Source organism: Myotis nattereri, assembly GCF_964212035.1.
Source record: "Myotis nattereri genome assembly, chromosome: 7".
Classification (NCBI taxonomy): Eukaryota; Metazoa; Chordata; class Mammalia; order Chiroptera; family Vespertilionidae; genus Myotis; species Myotis nattereri.
This window is the reverse complement of record NC_138082.1, coordinates 14,906,087-14,932,308: the sequence shown is the minus strand read 5'-3', so window position 1 is coordinate 14,932,308 and position 26,222 is coordinate 14,906,087. Positions and strand designations below refer to the sequence as shown.

At 43.9% G+C, this 26,222-nt stretch overlaps 1 protein-coding gene across 1 annotated transcript in view; it reads left to right on the top strand.

Annotated features, from left to right (window-relative positions):
- Positions 1-26,222, top strand: part of PLEKHM3 (pleckstrin homology domain containing M3) — a 166,333-nt gene that overhangs the window by 39,750 nt on the left and 100,361 nt on the right.

Genomic DNA, 26,222 nt, shown 5'->3' with positions numbered 1-26,222 from the left:
CCTGTGCTGAGCCAGCCATTGACTTTGGAAAATGGTTTTGAAATAAGGAGACACTGGTTTTAGTGCAGGTCTTTACAAATGATTGATACTTTGGTATTTGATTAAACTAATTGATGGAGTATATTTCAAAGTCCCGACATTGGACAGTAATTTACTGAGAGCTTGCTTTGTGCACATTCTGGAATTACAGTACACGTCTCTCGCTTTAGGTTGCTGACAGGTTCAACAAACGTGCTTGTTATTGCAACCAGGGAGGACAGCTCAGGTTAATTCTCAAGACGTGAGTAGCTGAATTGGAAACTTCTAGTAAAAGGGGAAGAAAAGCCTCAGGTGTAACATAAGGATTGTCACCTGGTTGTTGCCTAACTCACCTCCCTCTGTGAGTTTGCTCCCTGGGGACGTGTGCACTGTTTTGTGCTGCATTAGCAGCACCCTCGCACTCAGACCGAGGGAGGAGAGATGCAGGCGGAGGGTACCATCCCACAGGCAGTGGGTAAATGAAACAGGAAAAAGACAAAGGTGAGTGGGAGGCCGGGGGAAGGATGCTAAGTAGAAAAGAATAGGAAAAGGACTAGATAATGGGCAGGGGTAAAAGTTCGGGCAGCTGCTTTGGGTGCCCTGTTTTAGGGTGCCTCCCTTGGCTGTGTTCACTACAGTTGGTTGGTTGGACCATAGGTTGGGATGGGTGGTAGTGAGGAATCCAGGAGACAGGGGTACGGTGGTCTCAAACTCACTTGCTCTGCTCAGCTTTTACCGTCACGCTTTGGTTTGGAGTTTTAATAGGGCACAGGCAGCTTTTTAATTTGGGGTGGGGAGAAGTCAATCCTAATTTGGGTAGTGTGGCCAGTTCCAAAGTCCAACGTTTTAATTTCATTTCTTTGCTCTCTCTCCCATCGGAAACGGCTACCTTCAGTTGCCTTGTGATAAGAGTGGTTTTACTGGGCTGCTTTTCGTTTTCCTTCTTTGCCTGTGCATGGAACACTTGCTTCCTACCTCAGGTAGGAATACCTCATCTCCTGTAGGGGGCAGAGTCTCAAAAGGAAAAGGCAGAAACTTGTTAAGCAAAACTCCGAATGTTTTTTAAATTACTTGGGAGGCTGTTCATTATATCAAGGATTATTATAGCAGATGGAACTTTAAAAATTGATCTATGTTTCTCACAAACACAGTTAATCTAAACCAGCTGTTTCTCTGTGTAGTACTTGTGTTCCCCAGCTTTGCATTCTCATAAAAACACTCATTCGGTGAAAGAGCTGGTTCCATAGCATGTTTACCTTCCAGAAGGCCAAAAAGTCCAGTCAATTGTTTTCAGTTGAGTCTTGGCTTTGTCTGTTATTTTAAGGAGAAGCTAATTCACAATATTTTATGGTTTTAGTGAGCCTCTTTAGACTGTAAGTTTTTACGTCCACTTAGTCCCTCCCCCTGTGAATATTTTTGATGAATAAGCCTTAAAAGTGGAAGATTGCACTGGGTAGCTCTTTATTAATGATGTCATTCAGTTGCTATTCAGGGGAGCCACAAATGTTGGCTTTTAAATCTACAAAATAGTGCAGTTGCCCTTATTGCACTAAATTCTTTCTATAGGTGAAGAATTTTCTATATTCTTCAAAACTTTAAGTGCCCCTGCAGAGAAAATGGATCACAACCATCCAAGCATGTCTGAGGTTATGGTTTTGAAAATACATGTTTACATATGACTGTATATTTCTTAGCATGTGCTTGAACTTTTTATAGTTGTATTTGATTATGTGCGGCTTGGTCCACGACTTCCTCTCAGCTCCACGGCCGCCCTATGCTTGGGAAGCCCCAGCCACGGTGGTCTTCTCGCCGTTCTGGAACCTTCCTTGGTCAGTCCCGCCTCCACAGCCTTTACATGTGCTCTTCCCTCTTTCTGAAAATATGCCTTTGAAAATTAACTTCTTCCATTCCATCATTTATTGTGTTGTAAGTCTCTGACCAGGTGCCTTGAAATGGGTGCACCTGGGCAAGTCAGTGCTGCAAGAAAGTAGACGTGGTCCCTGCTCTCAGGAAACTTGCATTCCACTAGGGAAGCCAGACATCATTTATATAATCACTTCGTGACTGCCAAATGGCAACTGAGACAAGAGCTCTAGAAGGCAGGCCCACCTGGAGTTAGAGAACTGACAGAGGTGGACTGTAGGAAATTGCAGATATTGGGTTATTGTCGACCTACAAAAACCGGGCAGTTTGGCAAGGCTGAACCTAATGTCCAACCCTGAAGCTGCAGGAGGTGCTGAGCAGAGGAGCACGTGAGGACAGTGGTGTTTAAGGAAAACTCGGTGGCGCTTCTGTGCAGCTTTTCAGAAACACCTCTGAGCAGAAGATGAGGGCCCCGCCGTTAGTGAAGTTGCCGGTGGGATTCTAAATTGTTTGGCAATGGGGAATCTGTGCTATTAAAATATTAATGCTAAGACAAATGCTTATGCGGCTTATTGAAATATTTATCAAGTAGGTACCTATAAGTGCTTCTAAGTTGGGCCGCTCACAGATAGCTGTGGTGTGAGGCAGCAGCCCTGTTTTCCTCAGGAATGCGACGTGTGTACATACCAATTTCCCCTCCATAGATAAGGCTTTCTTGGCACTAGTACACACAGATATTTTTTCCTGTAATTTCCCCGCAATCAAGAAACCTAGCAATTGAGTCCAGTACCATAATAAAAGGGTCCAGGGCCTTGTTTATGCTGCATCAGGGAGACGCACAGCTCACCTTTTAAAACGCCTTTCCTTGCTGCTTTGTCATCTGGAAGTGAAATCCGATGGCTCACTGTGGGGCAGTGTTCCCGATTCTGAAGTTGACAAGGAAGAGGCTGCAAGAAAGAGTGAGCCCTGGGGATCCCTCACCATTGTCACGCTGTCAGTTTTCATGGGTTTACTTCTTCGGCTGCTGTTTAACCTCTTGGGGCTGCTGTTGGTAATTACGTTTCTCTGGCTTTAAGAGCTTTTTGCTTTCCTCGTCCTGCCCCCCCCTCCCAGCCTTTGGGAGGGGTAAACCCAAGGTGGGGAGGGTGGGGGGAAGTTTTGCTGTGAATTCTTCAGCCATTTAGTGCAAATTCCTGTAATTACCGGCATTGTGTCCTCTCTGAATGGCACATAATACAGCAGAAGCCATTCCTAATTGAGACCTTACAGGAGGTACAAATCCTCTCTTTGTTCAGCCTGACAAATTAGTGCCAGAAAGTGGCAGGGTCCGAGTGGGAATCAAAGGCAAGAAACACAAAGATGGAACTTAAGGCTACAGTAATAATCCTCTCTTGTCCTGAGGGGAAAAAAGGAATGACCAATGAAAAATGAAGTTTTTTTGTTTTGTTATAAATTCCCTTGACATGACAGCACCTCGGGGCTGCTCTATTTATTTAGCAAAAGTGATTAAATAGTAATACAACAGGGCTGCCCATTGTTTCCCCGGGAGCCCCCACCTCACAGACCCCTGCTGCCTTGGCTAATTGATTGACAATGAACCTCTGATAAAGAAGTATGTTGTTAGGACCTGAGCTGGGGGGAGCACTTTTTCCCTCTCTTTGTGTGTCTGAGTGTGAGTGTGTGTGTGTGTGTGTGTGAGAGAGAGAGATTTCATTTTTGTTTGAATTGCCCTCTAGTTTTTCTTTGCCCCCTCCCTTCCCCCCCCTTTGCTTTTTTCCCCCAAAGCTTTTTAGAGCTTGCTCCCAGCTGACATTCACAAACAGGTAGAGAGGCATTAGTATTGTCGTGCAGGCTTTTGACAAGTTTATCTGTGGAGCCAACTTCCTCCTCTCCCCCTGCTCCATGTAAGGCAACACAGCAGTGTGAGAAGAGAGAAAGAGGAAGGGGGGCTGATTGTTGGTGCTTTAAGGTCAAAAAAGTGTTTTTTTTTAAGTTTCTCATTTGTGGGAACGGATGTCTGAAAGTAGTCTTTGAACTAAGATTTTTCTCTTAAAATCATTACTCAACTTAAAAAAAAAATCTGTGCACTAATAGCATTTATGTGTTGGGGGTGGGTGTTGTGAAGTAAGAAATAGACATTTGAATTATTTAGTCTCCCCTTAGATCCTGCGAAGTGGGGATTGATTATTTAAGGATAGAATCTGGCTGCTTGTGGTGTAACTCAGTACCCCAAGGATGCTGTAAATTGTGGGGAGATGACCAGAGCCCTCCAGGCAGATAAGTAATAGCTCCTGGTTGTTATTTGTTATATATGCTCAACTAGCTCAACCGGAGCTAAATCCCTAATTTAACTCTGTTACAGCTGCAAAAACAAATCATTTCAAGCCCCTATGAAAGCAAAATATATTAAACAAACAGTATCGACCTTGTTAATACCACATGGCATTTCGTGTGATAAATGAGGGTGTCTTTCTGGCAAAGGCCTGTTTTATGACATTGTTTAGACATAAAGGATACCTTTACCCTGGTAATACAAGCATCCCTGATAGAAAGTAAGGAGTGGTTAATTATTCATTAAATGGCTGCCAGTTGGGAAATAGGCAATATTTCTGAGTTGGGCATAGTTACTTATTGGCCTCAGAGTAAATCATGCAGAATAGCAATTCTTAAGAAAATGGGAAATTTAATGTGGGAGCTGATAATGCATGTGAGTCTAGATAAAGAAAGATCTGTAGGTTTTTAAGTGTTAAGAAGGGAAGTTGTATATTATGCTCTTGGAGAAAAAAAATGTTCTAATGTAGCCAAAATCTGTCTTGACTTCCATGTGAAAAATCAGAATATCCTCTAGCAGCAAAAGTGCCAGGTCTCCGAAGGAAATGAGAGAAAAAAAATAGAGAGAAATAGACTTTCCTTGGTATCTCCAATTCCTGTCTTTACTGCTGTTTTCAAATTTGTCTTCCACTTGCTAGGAATGGTAGTGAGATGAAAATGTATTTGAGTTAAGGAGTAGACAGGTAGCCAATTAGAGGAGAAAAGGACAATGAAAGAAAACTTGGATATGCCCCCACCCCCCCAAACATATAAACAGCTTGGAACTGTTTAGTCCACTGTTGTCTTCTCACCTTGTAAGGTCTAAGTCATTTTTGTTTTTTGATGTGTTGGATTGCTGTCTTCCAGAGGAGAAAGTTCTAGTTTGTGTGTGTTCATCCTGACTGGCTAAGTTTATTTATTTACATACACACACACACACACACACATATACACATACATACATATACATATACATACACACACACACACAAATAAAAAAGGATAATATGCTAATTAGACTGGGAGACCTTTCAGGATATCTTCTGGACGTTCTTCTGGACAAAGCCATGGTGGCGGGGCTGAGGTAGAGGCGATTAGGGGTCAAGAGGGCAGGACAATTGTGGGTGATCAGGCCAGGATGGGACGGCAGTTGTGGGTGATCAGGCTGGCAGGGGGCAAGTTAGGGGTGAGCAGGCTGGCAGGGTGGCATTTGGGAGTGAGCAGGCCAGCAGGGAGGGCAGGTGGGGGCGAGCAGGCCAACAGGGGGGGCAGTTGGGGCAAGCAGGCTGGCTGGGGGGGAAGTTGGGGGCGAGGAGGCCAGCAGGCAGAGTGCTTAGAGGCAATCAGGCAGATAGGCAAGTGAGCGGTTAGGAGCCAGCAGTCCTGGATTGCAAGAGGGATGTCTGACTGCCAGTTTAGGCCCGATCCTGCGAGGAGTCCCAGATTGGAGAGGGTGCAGGCTGGGCTGAGGGATGCCCCCCCCCCCCCCGCCAATGCACAAATTTCGTGCACCAGGCTATCTATCTATCTATCTATCTACACACACTAGTGGCCTGGTGCACGAAATTCATGCACAGAGGGGGTGGTGTCCCTCAGCCCGGCCTGCACCCTCTCCAGTCTGGGACCCCTTGGGGGATGTCCAACTGTCGGTTTAGGCCTGATTTCTGTGGTATTGGGCCTAAACCGATAGTCAGACATCCCTCTCGCAATCTGGGACTGCTGGCTCCTAACCGCTCACCTGCCTGCCTGCCTGTCTGATTGCCCCTAACCACTCTGCCTGCTGGCCTGCTCGCCCCCAACTACCCTCCTGCTGGCCTGCTCACCCCCAACTGTCCCCCCCACCAGCCTGATCACCCCCAACTGGCCCCCACTGATGGCCTACTCATCCCCAACTGGCTGCCCCTGCCGGCCTGCTCACCCCCAATGGCCACCCCCCACCGGCCTGATCATCCACAACTGCTGTCCCATCCTGGCCTGATCACTCACAACTGCCCTCCCCTCTTGACCCCTAACCGCCTCTACCTCGGCCCTGCCACCATGGCTTTGTCCAGAAGAACATCCAGAAGATATCTTGAAAGGTCTCACAGTCCAATTAGCATACTACCCTTTTATTAGTATAGATAGAGGCCTGGTGCATGGGTGGGGGCCAGCTGGTTTGCCCTGAAGGGTGTCCTGAATCAGGGTGGGGGCTCCCTTGGAGGGCTGGGTGGCCTGGGTGAGGAGGCTGTGGTGGTTTGCAGGCCAGCCATGCCCCCATTGGGATGGGGGTCCCCACTGGGGATGGTGCTGGCCTGGGTGAGGAACTGATGGCTGTTTGAAGGCTGGCCATGCCCCCCAGCAGGGACCCTCACCCCATGGGGGCATAGCCAGCCTGGGTGAGGGGCTGAGGGTCGTTTGTAAGCCCTTCCCTCGGTGGCCAGCCGGGCAACCCAAGCCTCCCACGTGCTCAGGCCGGCTCTGTGGCGCCGCCCACAGGCCCTTCCTTCAGTGGTGGGCCAGGGCCGGCGGGAAGCTTGGGTCACCACCATCTTTGTCCCACTGATTTGCATATTCCCTTCTGATTGGCTGTGGGGCATCATAGGGGTACAGTCAATTTACATATTAGTCTATTAGTGTAGATATTTATTTATTTTATTGATTTCAGAGAGGAAGGGAGAGGGAGAGAGCGATGGAAACATCAATGATGAGAGAGAATCATTGATCAGCTGCCTCCTTCATGCCCCCTACTGGAGCTTGAGCCTGAAACCCCAGCATGTGCCCTTGACCAGAATCAAACCCGGGACTCTTCAGTCTGCAGGCCAGTGCTCTATCCACTGAGCCAAACTGGCCAGGGCTGTTTCCCCCCAACCTTGAATATGACCGTGAAGGGGCTGCTGATAGTAAAATCTGTAAGTGGAGTTTGGTGGAGGGTTCATTTCAACAAACGTTTATTAAACTCCACACACATGCTCTGCCAGGCACCTTGGCAAATGCAAGTGGGGTGAGGTACAGGCCATGCTTTTCAAAGATTTATAGAATCCCTTCCATGAGGGTATGGGTGGCTTGAAAGGGGTGAGCAGGAGAATGGGACTGGGCGATAAGGGGTTAAGCTTGGATGGCCATTGGCTTGGAGATCAATACAGCCTGCTCTGTTTATGTCAGAGAATCCCTGTGGTAGAGAATTTGAAACCTGAAGAGCTGAAGTGGTGTCTCTCCCACTTCCCTATTTTAAACTTCGTCCTTATATTTCCTGCAGTATTAAACTCGGAGAAATCTGCTTGGCTTTTACTGCCTGTCTATCCAGGATAAAACTAGAACCTCTGTTGTGTGCTCATGCAGTAGGTGCTATGGGAGACATAAGAGAGCCATAGATCGGGGCTGGATCCCAGGACTTCAGAGTCTGGTTGAGGCTGCACAAAGGAAAACGAGGGAGTACTAGACAGGTCAGTTTATGTTGTATAGCAGCGATTTTCAACCAGTATGTCGCAAGAATTTTTAAAACATGCAATACCTGACCTCTTTTCCCTTAGGCTGTGAAATAAAAAAAATGACAACAGCCAACACAACAATAGCCATCCAGTGTGAATGAATCAAAATTATACCAATTTTTTTTTAGTTAGATTAGGTGTGCCACAGAATTTTAGTAATTAGTTTGTGTGCCATGAGATGAAAATGGTTGAAAATTGCTGCTGTATAGCACTTAGTTTTCAAAAAAGCAAAAACCTCAAGACAGAGAAACTTGGGTTATCAGAAATTACAGTTATATAATTTTGTGAATGATCGGCTGCTTTACGCAAGGATTGTTGACTAATGGATCCCTTTCAGCCTAGAAGGCTGTCGTGAAAGGTGCATGATAATAGTGAGAAGCAGCATAACTTAGTAATTAAGATCAAGGACTTCGGAATCAGACTGGCTGGGTTTCCAGATCTGCTGCTCACTAACTGTGTGACCCTGGGTAAATTACTTAACCTTTCTGTATCTCCGTTTTTAAATCTCGCATGTGAGAAAAGAATCACATCTACTTCATAAGTTTCTAGTGAGAATAAAATGAGTTAACAGGGCTTGGAACTGTGCCTGGCACATAGTAAGTGCTATATAAGGGTTAGCTATTTTTATTATTTGCCCAGATAGGACAATAATTACCTCGATAAAGATATCAGTGGCATACTTACCAAATTTGTAGCGTTACCAAAACTAGGTTGGACAAATAATATGCTTAATGACAGAATCCAGATTCTGAAACATAAGCAAGAGGAATGAACCAAACAAGATGTGATTTAGTAGGGATAAACAGACACTCCTATACTTATATTCAGAAAATTAACTGCAAAGATAGAAGGTAGAGGACACTCCATCTAACAGCAGCTTGTGTGGGCAAACAAACGAGGCAAGAGGAAGCCAAAATCTGTGCTGCTGTGGTTACATCAAAAGCATGCACAGCAGGTCTATTGGGAGAGACGACATTCTCATTGTGTTCTGCCATGGACAGACCTGGACATCTCAGCTATGGATGCTGCCCCTGTAGAGCAAACAACCACATCTGTTGATGTGATAGGATAGTGAAGGCACTAAAGAACGTGCCATGCAAATAGGACCTAGACTAGGGAGAGAATAAGTGTTGTCTCCACTTAGAAAATAGGCTTTCTCTGTGTCATTTCTTTGGACAAAGGTAATAGAAATGTCCATAGTGGAATGGATTTTTCTTAAGATTTGATGGTCATGGGTGAAAATGAGTAGGGTGGTAAGAGCTCTGGCCAATGAGACTAGAAGACTCGAGTTTTGACCTCAAGGCAAGTCACTTAACCTGTCTGAGCTAGTTTTCTCATCTGCAAGATGACAGATTTATTAATTCAGCCCTTCTGAAAATGTTTATTGGAGCCCTACTATGTTCTAAGCACTGTACTTGATGCACAGTGAACAAGATAATCCCATTATGTGTCTTCACGGAAATTGGAAGCCAGACAAACAAGTAATTATAGCACACAGTTGAACTTGAAGGTTTGTGAATTTTCTTCCAATACTTCCATCTCTCTGGGATATTTTAGAGGGAATGGCCTTGTATTATATGGTCCCTTTTATCTCTCATTCTATGAATCTTTAATGTCTACAGAAGATTAGAGAGAACTAGATGAATGTGGTCCTCCATTTAAACCTCATTTAATAAGTAATACCTTTTTTCCTTGGGGAAGAGATTTTAAACCTGTAGAAGTATCACTTGAGTAAGAAGACTGGAGACACAAATCTTTTTCCTGGCTCTGATGTCTATCATTGGATAAATTACTTTGCTTTTTACCCCCTCCCCCGCTTTTCCCCCCCGTTTTGTTTCTAGGTTCAGAAAATCATTTTAAATAAAAATGAATGTATATTAAGAATATAAATATACACTGAAATAATGTGATTTAATGGAAGAAGAAGAATGTTATATAATTTGGGTTGAACTATTTCACATTCTAAAATTCAGAGAGATTTGATCACTTTATATAAGTAGGCCCTTTGATTTTATAGGACATAAATTTGCTTTTTTGATTTATTCCTGGTATTCTCATCATAGAAGTCACATGTTGGTCTTTGATATGTTTCAGAAGAATAAAATCATTTTGAATTTCAGAAGATATGGATCTTTTGATAGACCTTCCTGAACTTCATAGGCCATAACTGTGCTATCATTTTTTTTTTAAGCTGTTCATTTCTCTCAGTCTTTGTTGCTATACTTTGGTCTGGAAAGTTCTTGTCCCTTTTTGTAGCTTCCTTTATGGTTAACGTAGTTCTCATCATGTGTTCATTTCCGGCTAAACTTCTAAAGGAAGTGTTAATGTACTATTGGACTCTACATTGAGTTAAAAGTTTCTATCTATTGACCTTTCATTAGGAGAGAAATTGATCTAGGTGCGGTTTTAGAATAGATTGGGGTATCTTCTCTGGGGGTATGTCAATATTCTCCTTAATTTCCTTGAAAAACTGAGCTTTCACAGGCTCCTCTAAGAGTAAGAGCTACTTGAGAGGTTTTCTAAAATCCATTTCTGCCTAAAAGCAGAAACATACTTAAGTAAAAACTTTCAATTTTTAAATACAGCTCTAAATAAGAAATTCTAATAATATAGTGATACCATTTTACTTCTTGCATTACAAGAAGTAAATTTTCTCTTTTAAAATTTTATCAAATATCTTTATTAATTTTTTAATCTCTATTGTTGAAAGTATTATATATGTCTCTCCGTTTCCCCCATTGACCTCTTGTAGCCCACCCCTACCTCCCCCCGCCTCCTCCTTCATCACCGTATTGTCTGTGTCCATGGGTTATGCATATATGCATACATTCTTTGGTTGATCTCTTTCCGCCCACCCACCCACCCTCTGCATTACTGTTTTCTTCCAATCATTCATTCATTCATTCATTCAACAAACATGTAGTCCCAGAAACTTAGGTGTTGGGTTAAACTAAAAGGTAATTTTAGCAGTAGAAAATGTGACTGTATGCTGGTCTTTATACTTTGAAATATGGTAACATAGAAAATATTTTAATTAAATCACATTAATGAAAAACAGAGCATGAAACTTCTTCACACGTTTCAGATAAAAAATGGAGCAGACCTGCAAAGCAATGAACTGAGATGAGTGGAGACACGCAATCTTCTGGGTATAGTTTTGCATTGTGCTTTATTGAAGACTTTTGGGTGTGGAAAATCCTTTACACTCTTAAAGACTTCCTTCCAAACCTCCCTTGACTACCCTGCCCCCCACCTTACTCTAATCCCCTAGGTAGAATTGAGCATTCCTCTTGCATGCCCCACCCCCTCCACTCTCCTGGACTCCTGTCGTGGGCCTATAACTTTTGTCTGACTTTTGAGAGCAGGACCCAGCACTTTTCAAAGTGTGACCAGAGCACCATTTGTATCAGTTTCATGAGGGTGATGTGGGGAGCATTGGTTGGACTCTTCCCTGTTGAAGCCAGGATCTCTGGGATCGGGCTTAGAGATTTTAACAAACTTTCCAGTTGATTTGATTGCATACAAAGTTTGAGAAACCACCAGCTATCCCATAGAATGTTCTTAGTGAATGAACCAAGCCATTCTTCAGTTTTCTCTGGGTTATTAAGCACACTTCCTTCAATTGTTTCTTCAACGTATGTCCAACATTTGCTGATAATCTCCAGGTTTCCATGTCTTCCTTATATTCTGAAAACTGCAATGATGTTCTCATAGGGTTCTACCCAGCGGTGAATACAAACGAAAGAAGAGATTAGTTCAAGATGTTACCCACATTCTAGCTTCCTTTTTAATACATCCTAATATTCCGCTTAGTTTTATTTTATACTTGATAAGCATACTTAGCATTTGAATTTTTAAAAATATATTTTTATTGATTTCAGAGAGGAAGGGAGAGTGAGAGAGATAGAAACATCAATGATGAGAGAGAATCATTGATCAGCTGCCTCCTGCACGCCCCCTACTGGGGATCGAGCCCGCAACCCAGGCATATGCCCTTGACCGGAATCAAACCCGCGAGCCTTCAGTCTGCAGGCTGACGCTCTATCCACTGAGCCAAGCCGGCTAGGGCAGCGTTTGGATTTTGAGATAGCCTTGACCTCTCTCACGCTCTTTGCTGCCAGTTGGGTCGTCTTTCACCAAGACAACTACAGTGGTCTTCTAACCAGTCTTCTGCTGCCAGTCTAACCTTCCCAAGTCTTGTCTTAATTGCAGAGCATGTGATCTTATTAAAATTCAGATGGACCCTCTTTACAGTCCTTCAGCAGCTCCCCACATCTTTTGGCAAGATGAGCATCCTTACAGTTACCCCGAATGATTTGACTCCTGTCCCCTACTCACATTCAACTCTTGCCCTCTAGTCACTCTCTCCCTCATTCATTCCTAGTCAGCCACTGGGGTGTGCCTTCCAGCACTGACTGCACCCACAGGGGAGGGAAGGTTTCTAGTGGCCTCTTCTTGGGTCTTCCTGGGACCAAGCAGCTCAGAAGCAACCAAGAAACTGGCTGGCTCTGGGCTGCCCGCCTTGGCTGCCGCCTCCCAGAGCCCCCGCACCGGTGGTGGGATGATGTGCACATCGGTGACTTTATGATCCCCACTCTCAAATCTTGGCTTGAAATAGTGAGCGTTTTCTTTTTTAAAGGATATTATAAAGGTGACCAACAAAATGAATTTTATGTATTAGCTTTCACGGAAAATGTTTCAGTGTGTGCTATATACCACTTCTCGAAGGGAACTAGGATTCCAAAGCCAAAGACATGCAGGCTTGTATCAATTTTAAAAGATTGAAAATCACATTCTTTTCTCCCCCCCCAGCCTTATCGAGTTATCATTGACAAATAACATTGTGTATCTCTAAGGTGTACAGTGTGGTGATTTGATATACGTATATATTGTGAGATGATTGCCATCTTAAAGTTGGCTAAGACATCGCCTCGCGTAGTGAACATTTTTTTTTGGTTTTTGTGAGAATAAGATTTATTTTATTATCAACTGTCAAATATACAATACAGTATTGTTAACTGCAGTCATCATGCTGTACATTAGATCCCCAGCTATACTGAGATATAACTGATGTAACATTGTGTATATTTAAGGTGTACAGTGTGATGCTTTGTTAAGCATAGATTCTGCAAAATGAATACCACAATAAGGTTAGTTAACACACCCGTCACTTCACTTAGTTGTGTGTGTGTGTTCGTGTGTGTGTGTGTGTGTGTGTGTGTGTGTGTGGTGAGAATTTTTAAGATCTACCGTCTTAGAAACTTTCAAGTATAAAATACAATATTGTTGACTATAGTCACCATGCTAAAAATCACATTCTAGCCAGTTATGTACCAAGGTTGTGTCCTGCTCATTTTTTTCAGTGAAGTGAATCACGGGGGCTGAATCAGAGGCCTGCTGAAAATCACCTCCCCTTCAAATCACCAGCCCTTACCTCTGGCAGAGGATAGACTTAATTGGAAAGTCTTGGTCTCTTACCAATAAAGATGCTCTTTTCAGCCCCCAGACTTTAGACCAGACAGAATAGTAGTCACACATGACTTGGTGGCTGGGAAGCACCCACGCTCAGTGGGATAAGTAATACATTAGGAGTACAAGCTCGGTCTTCCGTTTATAGCCCTGCCTCTGGTTGATTATATAGCCTCGAGCCAGCCTTTTCACAGTCCTGCGGGTCAGTATCTTCGACACTATAACTTGAGGGAAGATTAAGCTGCCTTGATTATGTACCATTCAAATGTTACAAAGTACCGGCCAAACCAAAAGTGCCCAATCTTAATTTAGTAATATTGTACATCACTGCATCCCCCACCCCCAACCCCCGAACATATGAGAGGTTCCCCACACGATTTCTTAGATGATCAGAAGTCTATTTGTGGTCTAACAATGGATGGGAAACCTTGAGGAAAACTCTGTGTCTCATCCATGGTAGGATGAGGAATTTTAACTGAGTGGAAGGTGCCCCATAATGCAGAGGGTTGTCCTGGCATCTCCGGGACGATCCTCAGGGATCTCCACCCACTGACACCCATGTTCTGGTTGCCTGATTGCCTTCCCCTTACTTCCCCACCGGTTATTGGGTGCTGTCTGTGTGAGCCGTCATCCTTCCAGGGGCTTTGCAGGGTTAAAAATCCTACCTCTTCATTCTGCTCCCAGGGGTCAGGAAGATGGAGACCACGATAGCCACATGCATTGTTTATGGATCACAGTAACTAGACCCTTACATTTGATAGGCTTATTCACAGCTAGAGCCAGTCCCCAAGGCCCTGCCTCCTGCAGGCTAGGCTGAGCAGGCCAGGTCCTTCGACACTCACCAGTCAGATACCTTATTTTTCCATTTGTGAGGAAGGCTGGATACGCCATGGGAGAGAAGCTGGGGATATATTACTCTAGAAGAGTAGCAATATGAGGACTAGGAAATAAGAGTGTCCCACCTACCACTTCTAAATCTCCTGATATAAGCAGCCTATCTTCAAATACTAAATATATGGTTAAAAGATTACCTTTGGAAGTGATCACAGTTCTGTGTGGGGTTTTTGTGGGGTTTTTTAATCTTCACCCAAGGATTTTATTTTTTGTCATTGATTTTCAGATAGAGTAGAAGGGAGGGAGGTAGAAGGGGGGAGAGAAAGAGAGAGGGAGAAACATTGACATGAGAGAGACACATCGGTTGGTTGCCTCTCGTACACTCCCTGAATGGGTTCAAACCCAAAACTGAGGTACATGCCCTTGACCGGGAATCGGACCCTGGACCACAGGGTGGTGCTGTAACCACTGAACAACCCAGCCAAGGCCAAACCTGTGTTTTTAGAGAGACAGAAAAGCGTGGAACGCAGGCCAAAGAAGGCATAAGGGAAAAGAAAAAAGGAATACAGTGGACCAAGGCAGTCCTCAAGTCTTCTAGAACATGAAGAATTCAGTTTAGGGTGAAAATGAAGAAATTCAAGCGTGGATTTGAAGGAAGCTGATGAAAGTGGTCTTTTCACTTTGAGACTATTTCTAGCACTATTCACATCCACTCTCATGACTTTAATTTTATGAAATTGTTGTCATTACTAAAATAGCTCAAGGAGAAATTACTCTAAGAGATGCTGCCATGGAGGTTTTAGCAAAGAGGAAAGGTTGTGTTTTAAAGATACTGCCAAGTTCAAAGAGATAAGACTCTCACAAAATAGCAGGGGAGAGAAACAAGCATCAAGAATGGAGAGTGACGTGAGAGGGAAGTGGTGGGACAGTGTATGTGGCAGAAACTCCAGCTGGAAGAGGCTGATGTATGTAGGGATGTCTGTGTACCGCAGGCTAGAAGGAGACAGTAAGGAAAGACGGGTTGCTTTTCAGGTAAACCAGAAAGTTAATCTGAATTTCCCAAGCAATACGCGGTCATTGACTTTTGAAGCAATCGGGGTAGAGCTGTAACGAGGGAATCACTAACGAGTTAGTGCTGGCTTAATACAGTGGTAAATGCCAGGGAAAATCAGTGTAGCAAGAACGTAATTTGGGCAGACAGACAAGGGATTCTCTGTGAGAAAAAATGGTTCAGAGCAGGGCTGGGACACAAAATTTAAGGGGATGCCAAAAGCGCTCAGTCATCAAGATAAGTCATATTTTAATGTAACATTATTGAATAATCAAAAATAGTACCAAAAAATCCATGAAGAACAAAATACAAAATTTTAAATAGAGACAGGACAGTCGGGCTGATTTTTCCTGTGGCCTCAGGCTCTGATACGGTTCAGAGGAACATCCCGTAAGAGTTTGTGTAGTAAGACAACTTGCCCCAAAGCTCTCCGTGTAAGTTCCAAGTAGCCCGGCCCAGCGTCTGCCTCGTTACAAGGACGGTGAGGCTGACCTTCCATTGCTGTCCGGGACTGCAGGGCTCCCGCGTTTAAGGTAGAACTGACCGAGCAGGGGGTAAGTGGTGATAGAGGAGCCTTAGTCCCACCTCTGGCTGCTTTCATGTCTCAAATAATCAGCTTAGTTTGGCCGCTTCTGACTCTGCAGTTGTTTTTCAAGTAAGAGTTATTCGTAGGCAAGTGTTTCACCAGAAGGATTAACTCATGAAGGGAAGAGCCTGGAGCTGGGAGCTGTGTTTCTTCGGGTAGTCTAGTGGGCGGTGCCTCCCGTGGATGGCACCTCTTTGCTCCAGTCTGGCAGCTGACTGGTTTCTGTAGATAAGGAGGTAGAGCTGGTGAAAGGGCGTTTTCTGCTCCCCGTAGTAGATGGCATATCCCTCGCTTGTGGAGGACAGTGACTAGGTAATCACTTACCTTGCTCACTCGCCTTTGTACTGTTTCGAGGTTTTCCAGCAGTGGCACTGTTGGCATTTTGTACCAGACAATTCTTTGTCGTGGGAGGCTGCCTATGAATTGAGGGATGTTTGGAAACATCTCCGGTCTCTACCCATTCGGTGCCAGTAGCTACCCTGACTCACCCCTTTGTGGAAACCAAAGATGTCTCTCGATGTTGCAGATGTCCCCTATTGGGACAGAAGTCTCCCCTGGTGGGACACTGTGCTGCCAAGAAACAAGACCTACTAACTCTGTCTTCGCTTCCTCGCGCTGCTCTCCCTCACTTCTGTAGGAAGTAATAGTGTCTCCTTACTGAAATGCATGTTGATTATTTCAGACCATCTCATGGCTCATAATAAGACCTCAGCATCGTCACGGGTAGGTTTAAGTAAAAGTAGTAGGTTATAGAAATGGAACCCTCACCCACCATCATTCAGTGTAAATCTATGAAATGCTTTCAGTCACAAATAACAGGAAATCAAATTCAAACTGACTTATACAAGAAAAGAGAATTGTTTTCCATCAGTGGAACTTTAGGCATCAGTTGATCTGCTAGCTCAAATTTTTGAACTCTATTTTTTTAAATTAGTGTTTCAAACAAACGATATTTTCTCCCCCAAAGCTCTCTTCTGACTGATAGATTTCTCACCTAATAGTCATAAGCTCAGCACATCCTGGGCATTTTTGAGGAGCTCCTTGCCATGCTCTTCCCTCTAGTCAGCTGCTAAATTGTTTGCATTTGCTCTCCCTAGTATTTCCTCCTTTCCCCCTGGGGGCTCCCCTGTGCCCTGCTTACTCAAGCTCAGACTGACTTACCAACCGTCCCTGCTTCCAGTGTCTTCTTGCTGGTTAATCTTTCCAAAGCTGAGGTTGCTGTTCTGCTTCAAACCACCCTAGCTGGTCCTGTATCTTATTGATTAGTTTGGACTCCTTCCCATGAGCTTCCAGGATCCTTAGGTTCTAGCCTCAGTTCATCCTTCAAAGCTCTCCCCACGTCCCTCTGGCTACAGTGAGCTTCAGACAACTGGCAAAGTCAGTGTTTTCCAAGCGTGCTCCCATTTTTCTGACTTGAACTTTCATTTGTCAAAATCTTTTTTCTTTAAGGCCCAGCTGGAATGTCCCTGTGTCCACACAGCCGTCCTCGTCCTCTATCTCCACAATTAGACGGACTGCTTTCTCCCTTGCGCCTCTCTTATCTTCTGCTTCCCACCTTATAGAGTTGTATTCTTTCCTCCCCGCCCCCACCTTCATATTTAGAGATGATGCTACTGCTTGTGAGGTCCAAGGTTGAATCACTAATGAACTAAATTATGTATTTTTGTATAGTTGATTCATATTTTCTGTGCTTGTCATATTGTCATCCACAGCAGACAGTTTTTCTGATACCCCCCACAAGGAGATAGCCACATGGAAATTCACCTATTAGTTCACTGTATTGCTCACAAAGTGCCACACACCAGCCAGTTCAGTGAGGCCCTGCCTTTTTTGCCAGATGCAAACCCATGGACAGAAGGAGTTTGTCACCTTCTGCCTCAGTTTCTTCATTTGTGAAAAAGGGATAATACCCACCTCATGGAATTGGTGAGAATTGCGTGTGTGTGTGTGTGTGTGTGTGTGTGTGTGTGTGTGTAGTGTGAAGTGTGTATAACAGTGCCTTGTCATATAGTATGCACTATGTAGAAATTTATTTGTCCCTTTCCCTGTTTATAATTTCCATTTTAAATTGTGTTCCATTTTCTTGAAAGTCTTTGGGGAAAGAGCAGATGGGGACAGAAGTTAATGAGAAAGTCTGAGAGGAAAACAAGTATGAAAAAATACTAAATTTAGACTGATTTAAATATACTAGATGGTGAATTTGTAGCATCTCATTATTAAACTTTTCTTATCTTACCCTACTATAAATACCAGTATTGAAGCATCTGATCGTAAGAAAAATTGAAAGTAACTAAACAACTCAAATTATTCTTTGGAAGTGAAAATATGTGTCACAGATTGTTATATTTATAAATCAAAGAAGGTAGCTATTTAGTACGTAGAAAAGCAGTCAGCGTCTCTAGAGCAGTGAACATATTTACTTACTTCCCTTAGCAAAAATCAAGATTTATTGCCTTTCAAGATAAATTTTGACTAAATATTGACTTTAGGTTCTCAATCATTGTTTACCTGAAAGACTAATAAATCTTGACACTTCTCAACGTGAGTTGGAGTCTACTTGGTATTTATTAATTTATTTAATAAGATTTATAACCTTAACATTCCATGAGCTTGAATAAACAAACATTATAGAGTTTAGCAAGAGTAGAAAGTCTTTAGTTTATATTTTCTTTCTTCCTTTTTTTTTCTTTTTTGCTGCAAAAAAAAGCTTTATTGTTTTCAGTTGGTCCACGGCTTGAGAGGGGGCTCCAGGGTGGTAAACACTGCCTAGTGGCTGCAGGGGGCAGGAGCTCTGACACCAAGGGGGTGCAGAGGGGCCCCTCCAAGCCTACTAGGCTCCGGAGGCTCCTATCCTGCTTGAGGGTGAGCCTTCCCAAGAGAGATTCACCTAGCCCAGCCTGCACAGGTTAGTCAGATGCTCGCCCATCTTCCCGATGAGTTTCTCCTCATCATCTAGGAAATGACTCTCCAGGAAGTCACAGAGATGGAGGTCAGTATGGGCAGTACCCCAGTGCACACATCCCAAAACACTAGGCTCAGTTTTTCTCCAGGGCCATGGCGGCTTCATGGCAATCGTGGCTCTACCCCACTCATCTTGGGACGGCTTCTGCCTGTCCTGGAAAAGGATGCGGCTACTGTTTTGCATTTTTACGAGAAGCTGGGTGCTTTTGTGCTTCTCCTTGACCAACTCACAGATGTGGCCCATGCCCTCCAGAGCCACATGGTGGAAATACAAGCCCAGAGAGAGGTAGGCATAGGAGGCCCGTAGATGCAGGTTGACCAGGTGGTTGGTGGTGGCCTCCACCTGGGTGGAATAATTCTGCTAAATCTGGGAGCTAATGGTTGTTCGACAATAAGGAGCTAACCACAGAAGTCTGTGCCGGATGGTCCTGGAGAGAGAGGATGGCTGACAAGATGGTTTACAGTGGTTCTCAACCTTCTGGCCCTTTAAATACAGTTCCTCATGTTGTGACCCAACCATAAAATTATTTTCGTTGCTACTGTTATGAATCGTAATGTAAATATCTGATATGCAGGATGGTCTCAGGCAACCCCTGTGAAAGGGTCGTTCGACCGCCAAAGGTGTCGTGACCCACAGGTTGAGAACCGCTAGTTTTGGAGGTGGGGACTGGACAGGAGTTTGGAGGGTGGAAGAAGGGGGACGCCCCAGGTCTGTTCTTTCCAAACACTGTTGAAGCAAGAGACAGGTTTAGGGCACCCCTGACAGGCTGCCTTATAAGTTCAATCAGCAGCAACTACATAGCATGTGATTTTCACTTCACTTCTTACTTAAACATAGTACATTTAAATAGTCACTGCTAAAAAATCACACACACCGACTTTAGACTTGTAGAATACTTCTAAATTTTAAACCAATTGTTATTCAGATGGGATTTTACAAGTATCTTTTTTTGGTTGCCTTAGTCCTGCAAGTAAAATCAAGTAACACATGATTAGACTTTTAGATGGCCTCTGTCCTGGTCAGTTGCTGTCTGTTGGTCTCAGCCTCAGTCTGTTTCTCTAGCTATAGTGTGGATTGAACACTCATTGTGTCCAGGAGCAGCGCTAATAGGTTACAGGCCTCACATGCGCCATATTGCTGTGTGGAAATGAAAACCCTTTAGTCAGGTGCTTCCATGTTGTCCAACGGGAGTTACTTCTCATATTCTTGAGGACAGAGCTGTCCTGGCAACCGCTACAGCCCATTCTACAAGTGCCAACAAGTTATCCTAGGTGTGTGTCAGCCACAGTGGGAAGTGTCCTTCAAGAGCTTTATTTATGCTTCTTACAGGTCAGCCCCTTGTCTGTGCAGCCCAACTTTCTGAGTCAAAGTTTTGGCCAACAATAAGTGACAATTTTTTTTTACACTCTCTCACTGTTATAAAGGCCATTTATAGACAAACATAAAATGAAGCCCATCAGAAAAGGATTATTTTTCTGATGGACAGAAATGAAGTTTAGTATAGCTTTGGGGAGAACCAGTCAGTGCATTTCAAGATTGTGCTTTGCTTTATTGTGCTTCACAGATGTTGTGTTTTTTAATAATTGAAGGCAAGACCTTATACCAGTAAAGCGATTACTACTCTCTTCATTGCAGTACTGTATTTATTGGGGTGGTCTGGAACCAAACCCACAATATTTCCAAGGTATGCCTATATGTGTATTCCCTTCCAGCCGTGAATTTTCATCCCCTGGGAAGAGAATTCACTATCAAAAGACTTAAAACCTTATGGAGAAATAGTTTTGAGATACTGCAGTTTAAAGTGAGCCCAGAAAGTAAAAAAAAAAAAAGGGACTACCAGCAGTCTGCCATACTACAGAGTGGGCAAAAGTGGGTGTACAGTTGTGAGTACGTGAAATGTATTATTATTTATTAACTAGAGGCCCAGTGCATGAAATTCATGCACTGGCGGGGGGTGGGGGGGTGGGAGGGGTTCCTAAGCCCAGCCTATGCCCTCTCGCAGTCCGGGAGCCCTCAGGGGATGTCCGACTGCTGCGGAGGTGGGAGAGGCTCACCTCCCCCTGCGCTCGCCAGCTGTGAACCCGGCTGCTGGCTTAACAGCCCTTCCCTTGTGGGAGCGCACTGATCACCAGGGGGAAGCTCCTGTGTTGAGCATCTGCCCCCTGGTTGTCAGTACTCATCATAGTGACCGGTCACTCCGCCGTTCAGTCGATTTGCATAGATTATTGTATTATTTATTTGTATTAATTCCATATGAACAACTGTAAACCTACTTTTGCTCATGCCTATATTCACATTAGCAATCTAAACAGTACACATGGGTTTTTCTTGATTTCCCCTTTTGTTCTTTTAGTTTCACTTGAGATGCTTATGGGTGCTATTTGCTTTGGGACAGACAAAATGCATACTCAGAGGCATTTGTTTTCGTGTGCCTGATTCTCCATTCAAATATTTCATAGTGTAATTGATTTAATGACTAAGGAGGTGCCTCCTACTTTGTGGGCCACTCACCACCTTCTCCCGCAGACCGAGTAACTTAGCCATTTGATATGGGAAAGTTTTAGATCACGTACAGTAGTCCCCCCTCATCCACAGTTCTGCTTTCTGGGGTTTCCGTTATTCATGATCGACCTTGGAAAGAAAATATTAAATGGAAAATTTTGGAAATAAACAATTCATAAGTTTTAAATTGCATGCCGTTCTTAGTAGCCTAATGAAATTTCACACCATCCTGCTCTGTCCCACCGGGGACATGAGTCATCCCTCTGTCCAGTGGATCCCTCCCCCTGAGTAGTCACTTAAGTAGCCGCCTGGATTATCAGATAACTGCTGAGGTACTGCAGTGCTTGTGTTCGAGTAACCCTTATCTTATTGTTGTAATTGTTCTGTTTCCTTATTAGGTTCTGTTGTTAATCTCTTACTGTGCCTAATTTATAAATTAACTTTATCATAGGTATGTATATCTAGGAAACATAACATTATATATAGGGTCTGGTACTCTCCGCAGTCTTGGGCATCCCTGGGGTTCTTGGATCATATCCCTCACAGATGACGGGGGACTAAACAGGTGTTTCTCGATGTCCCTCCCCTGGCTCTTTTCATTACCATTATGTAGAATTCCGTAGCCTCAGTTCCATGGGCTACCGGTTACCTAACCTGAGAACACATCCCAGCCCCGCCCCCTCCTGCAGTGGAGGATGCAAGCCGGCCCCAGCTTTGCTTGGTCTCCACTTCCTTTAATGGACACCAGACCCACATGGCAAAGACAGTGCCCCTGCTCTCTCTCCAGCAGTCCAGCGCTGTGCCCAGCTTTGTGCAGATGCCAGGCTCACTAAACATAATTTTCAATTGTATACCTAATGTGACACCTTATTGTTAAAAGTACATGTTTAACTCTTAACTTCTTAAAGAGCCTATGGTTACAGACTGGAAGCTAGGAAAGCTAAGTTCTTTATGATTCTGTCCCCTCCCTCCCCCACAATTCTTGTAAAATAGCAAGTCATTGAACCCCCATTTCTGTTTTTTTTCTTTTTGGCAATTCTGGTCTCTAAAGCATATGGCCAAGCCACATTTTGCACAACGCTTACCACAGCTCACTGTCCCATGCCCGGACCCTGGACAGAACCGAGGAGGGAGGGGCAGGGCAGTCCCTCTCCCCCTCCTGGGGCCGCCTCTCTCTGCCCTGTGTGCCTACAGTGAAAGGGGGTAAGCAACTCGCCAGTCTTATGTTTTCTATTTTAACGGAGCAAATGGAAATTTGTCCTCGCACTCTCTTTATCTTACCCCCTCCCTTTTATAGAGGTGCCTTCTCCTTTTTTTTTTCTTCTCTTTGTCCCTGTTCTCTTCTTAAAGCTGTCTACCGTCCAAATACAAAATACTGCCTTTACCTTACCAAGCAGGGTAGAGGGGGTAGGTAGCACGGCTGTGTGTGTTCTTTCCTCAGTGAGAGACTCACCTGGGTCCAGCCGGAGCCCTTGCTACTTTTCTCTTATGCCCATGAATTTTCCAACTGCTGGTCAGGGGCTGCAGGACTGAGCTGGTAGCCGTGCAATAGAGAAAAGCTGGCTGGCTCCTCCTCAGAGCTCAGCTCGGTAACACCACGCTGCCGCCAATTGAGCTAGCTGGGTACACTTGTGAGAAGAAAGATTGTGCCTCTGTGGAGCGTTATGCCAAAATTTCTGCTTCAGCCCCCAGCAACAGATTCTTTGGGGTGTCTTAAAAGGCCATTTGGGAAATGGACTTAATGCAGCAAATAGGATTTCGGTTAAATGGTTACATTTGTTTCCCAAAGTGTATCAGGGGGAAGCTAAACTCTTCAGAGCATGTGTTCATTAAAGATTTGAAGTGGGGTGGGAAGCAATAAAAAAAAAAAAAGGCCAGTGGGTTCTCTTGTGAGATAGTTTTTTGTTCCTATGAATTGAATACACTCTCTGAAAAGTTTCAAAAAGAGACTGGGAAGAATGTATTTGCTTTGATCCAACATGTGGAGTGTTCCCCACTATAAATGCCCTTTAATTTAGAAACATTGCTGAAAAGTCTATTTGAAAGTCCATACAAATATAATATGTAAATAAGCTCTAATTAGTTATTTCAATTAATTATTTTTTGTTTCTGCTTCCCAGCTCTCTTTTTCTCCCCATAATGTTGCTTGTCAGAGTCCACCTTTGGCACCCTCCAAAAAATGTGTTTTTCTAACAGTAATTATTTGAGAAAACACATTTTTCCCTCTGTGGAAAACTTTATAATGATAGTGGAATCCCAGATTCTGTATGTTTATAAGGAATTGTTTGAGACATTTTTAGTCTATGATTTGCTAGTATATTGAAGAAGGAAACCTTGCAGTTAATTGAAAGAATGGGTGTTTCCTTCTTCAAGTAAATGGTGTGTGTTGGTTTTAGAAAATGAATCTGCATCAGGCTACCAACTCGCTTCTAATCTTTCCCGACAATCCTGTGTTCTTTCATTGAACTTGAAGATGAAAAGTTTTAATTTTTTCTAAGTCAACTAAGATTCTTCTCAGTGGGGACAATGGATGCTCTGGAAAAACATGAGTGTAGTGAACTCGGGTTTTTCCTATGCAGCAAATTTTTGGAAATAGACTGAGAACCTGAAATGTTGATTTTGGAAGCCTAGAAAGTAAACTGTGTGACAGATTATGAGCTTTTCACTGATAAAGTGCACTTTCCTTGAATCAAATGAGAACTCTAGAGCTTGGAGGGCTTTGGCAGCCACCTCGAGACCAGGGAGCAATGCTCAGATTTTACCACCTCAGCTCCTGGGTGTGGTTGGGTAGAAATGCAAGTTCCTGGGCCCGACTCCAGTCTACAGAATCAAAATGTCTGGGGTGGGATCCACGCTTTTCACAAACATTTCTAGAAAATTCTGACGCTCAGCAAATATGGCAAACTGCCGATTTAGGCTAACCCATTGAATCTGCAGTGAGGAAAGCAGGCCCAGAGAGTTGATGGGTCAGACGCCCATTGTACCCGAGGCAAGAACAAGCTTCCTGACTCTAGACTTGTGCTGTCTCTGCACCAGGTATCCAAAACAGACCTAAGCAGGACTGTTAGGGTAGGTTGAAACCTACTTCTGTTACTAGGGGTGATTTCATCACCGAGATTTGGAGAGAATGGTTCTCAATAGGGTATAAAGGTAAAGACACCCAAGGCCTAGAGGTCGGAGGTTTTGTGCTGGGGCCTCTGTCTAAACCAGTGGTCCGTAAACTGCAGCTCGCGAGCCACATGCGGCATTTTGGCCCCTTGAGTCTGGCTCTTCCACAAAATACCGACTTCTGCACATGGGCCATGAAGTTTCAATCGCACTGTACATGCGCGCCCGCACGTGGTATTTTGTGTAAGAGCCACACTCAAGGGGCCAAAGAGCCGCATGTGGCCCACGAGCTGCAGTTTGCTGACCACTGGTCTAAACTAAAACCTGAAGGAACCTGAGCCATGTCGTCTGTTCTCTTTTCTATGAGCCTGGAGACCTATGCAAATAGGTAAGGATGTTTAGCTCATTTGTTAGCGCATATAGTTGCGCCCCAGCACATTAGGCATTGGATACGTGTGCCTGGTTGAGATACACATCTTTAGGCTATATGCTTTCTTAAAGTGCATTGTGTGTTCTAATATTGCCTACAGATGTTCCATCTAGAAAATTATAATAAAGTCATTAAAAAGTACAGACTGAAAAACCCAGTAGTACCTACTGAAGCATATATGAATATCCAGAAAATGCTTACTGATGTTTATTATATTCAAATAACCAGAAAAGATAAAATAACCTAAATTTGTTTTTACAGTATTCTGTGGTGAGAGTTTCAACTATGATGATGATCCTGAATTTCTACAAGATCAGGATCACTTTCTAAGTCATCAGGGAAGGCTGAGTTCCATTCAGCCTCACTTCAGCATTAAGTCAGTTGACTGCCTATTTTTGGAAACTGCAATATCCCAGTGTCTAGAATATGTCACAGTCCACTTAACTCTGTCCCATAGTTCACATAAGAGTACGTGTGAAATGTAGAATTCTTAGAATAGGCAACGTATTTTCATAGGGAAATGAACAAAAGTAGGCTGTGTCAAGAGGCAGATCCAGGGTAGCGGATCAATTCTAGAACAGCCATGGGAAATTTAAATCTCTATGTGGCTTGTGGCTGTACATATGCTAAATGATATTCCGTTTCTCATCCCTTCCACATAAACATGTATTGATGGTCTGCTTGTGCAAAGCCTTGTGTTAAGTGCTGAGGATAAAAAATAGATCTGAGAAGTTTGCAGTGTGGTTCTGGCTGTCCCAGCACATGGAGAGGCCACCAAGCTGAAGGCTGTGCGGTCAGGGAGTGCAACAGACAGCATTCCAGCGTTCAGAGCTAGTGATTGTGACGGCACCTCCCGCGCACCCGACAGAAGCACCATGTGTGTTGGGTTCTTCCTTATCTTTCACACATACCTCATCCCTCAGGAGCTTGGATTTTGTTGCTGTTCTAGGAAGGAAGAGTAGTATCGAGCTCTTGAAGCCTAACACCAACACATTTACTTCTGTCTTTCATACCTCTCCTATTTAAAAACAGTAGGATCTCATTCTTTCTGGCCCATGCACTATGAAACGGCTTAATTACTGATGCCATTTTATTTGTGATGACAGTGAAAGCTCTGTGAGCTTTGTGATCCTTTTATTCAGGCTCTTCGTGTTGAATCAGTATCTTCTTTAGTTGGGGATTTGTTAAATAAATGTGTTTCAGCTCCTTCTAATGGAAATGGGGTGCAACACTGATCATTATTAGTAGTAGTACCTTATTTTGTACCCATATATGAAATTGGCTTAATGTGAGATTTCTTTGAAAAACGTAGTTCTTAGCACCCAACCATGAAATGGGCCATATGGAAGGAGTTCTAAAATGAAAGCTGTAAATCAAAAACTGTCAGGAAACTGCTGCTGTTGATGTAATCATGACTACCTGTTCTGGATTTTGTCCATTGGATTGACTGTGACAGCGTCTCTACACTCACCAGCAGAAGGTGGTTCCATCTAAAAACCAATGGCTCCTCTGCAGAGCCATGGTTATTACCAGGACAGTGCTCACAGAACCATGGACTCCCTTGGAAACAAAAAGGGCCTTAGCCATCACTCACAGGCAACCAGTGGCCTTGAGTAATCGGC